This window comes from Homalodisca vitripennis, unplaced genomic scaffold, assembly GCF_021130785.1.
Source record: "Homalodisca vitripennis isolate AUS2020 unplaced genomic scaffold, UT_GWSS_2.1 ScUCBcl_834;HRSCAF=3653, whole genome shotgun sequence".
Taxonomy (NCBI): domain Eukaryota; kingdom Metazoa; phylum Arthropoda; class Insecta; order Hemiptera; family Cicadellidae; genus Homalodisca; species Homalodisca vitripennis.
This window is the reverse complement of record NW_025776969.1, coordinates 83282-85118: the sequence shown is the minus strand read 5'-3', so window position 1 is coordinate 85118 and position 1837 is coordinate 83282.

The following is a 1837-nucleotide window of genomic DNA, read 5'->3' as shown; positions in this document are numbered from 1 at the left end:
AAATTATTTTTACTAAATGGCACAAAATTTAATGATTCAAAATTGTGTATGTAAACATTATTATGTTAATTTCTGGAAATGTTACTTAATCTACTCTCAAGAATTAAGTATGTTACGTGATAACGATATAAACGAAACACTATCACGGCTATCGAATTATAAGTAAAGTAAAGTGGTGGGCCACCTTGTCACTGCTGTGCCGTTAAATAAAATATTTTCTGATATTTATATATATACATAGGTACCCCCCCGTTTTAATTTTCACCTAATCAAATTTATTTATTCTTTATTGGAACGATAGTTAATATGTATTTTGTAATAATCAGTTCACTAAAAACACGAATAACTATAAAGAAAGTTATGCAAAAGATACAAACTATGTATAATTGGGAGATCTGACAAATACAAAAATTACCCATTTGTACTACCTTATGACTATTTTATACGCGGAAAAATTTACGTTTGGTAGGCTACATCACAAATTTGGAAGAACCACTAACATTGTCTAGGCTCTAAAGAGACGTATTTTTTAAAACAACCTTGTATCTTTAGCTACTGTTTTACTACACTCTTGAACTCGCACATACATCTCTATCCCATCTAATAAACCAATTATTACTGTGTATGGAACTTATAATGTAAGGGTTACTACGCTTATTATAACACTGGAAAGGAGTTCGATCGCAAAAAACAAAATATAATAAATTATATTTCACATGGATGCTGTTGAGGATAAATGTTACTAGTAGTATAGAAAAGCAGGTAACGTGAATCGAATCAAGTAAAATATAAACACTGTAAAATGTGTATAAAATGGTCATGTTTCTATCATGAGCCTTGGGACTATTGAAGGCTTGTGCTAACCTCTATATTAATCGTGCATGTTCGTGGTGTTGGAAATTTAGAGCTGTCGATCAGTACCTATAGTAACGCAATAAATCCATAAGAGCCCATTTTATGGAAACCGATCAGAAAAGTGAAATCAGTGGGCTGTTCGGCACCTCGTGTAAAATTACTCCTAGATACATTGAGCTAAAATTTTATATAAAATAGTAAGTATAAAACATACACCAAACCTTTAAATAAGTTACTCTGATACGAAAGCAACCCTCTAACAGAACACAATTTTATTATGTGCTAAAAATAAAGGAAATGGATAAATTAAAACACTATATAACCTACATAAACCGAGATAGGAGCTAGAACTGTAAAAACACGTGTAATAATACTAATATTATGGCCACAATTCGTATTTGTTTTTTAACTGTAAAAGAGACGTAAAGCGATAAAAATACAATCAGTTGAAAGGAAAAAAATTATTGGTGCACTAAACAACACGTTTTCAATAGAAGTAAGTTTTATTACCAATAGAAATAGTATAGAGATCGAAGAATAGATAAAAACGTTTAACAGTTATAGAATCCGAGTCAAGCTTGATAACTAAACGTTCTTTATATGAATAAAGCCAAGATGATCAATCGTTAAATGAAATAATACATGTACATAAAGTTACAAAATATATTGTTGACAAATCTTTCTATTACTAAATTAAAAGATGATATGTTGATTTTTTATATTATTAAAGAGAAAAATATATATATTTTAAATATTTTTATATTCCACCAAATAAAATCATTATGACAAAACTAAATACCCTATTAATATGTTTTCGTCGTTCTATTATTAAGTATTTTTCAGGATATATAAATCTTCCACCATTGCTATAGAGTTTATATAAATAAATCATAATGTTTTCTTCATTATGCTACTTGTACTGATGTAGAGCACTAGAATATCAGCCATTTACAACCTGCAGAATGTACTAAACTTTTGTATT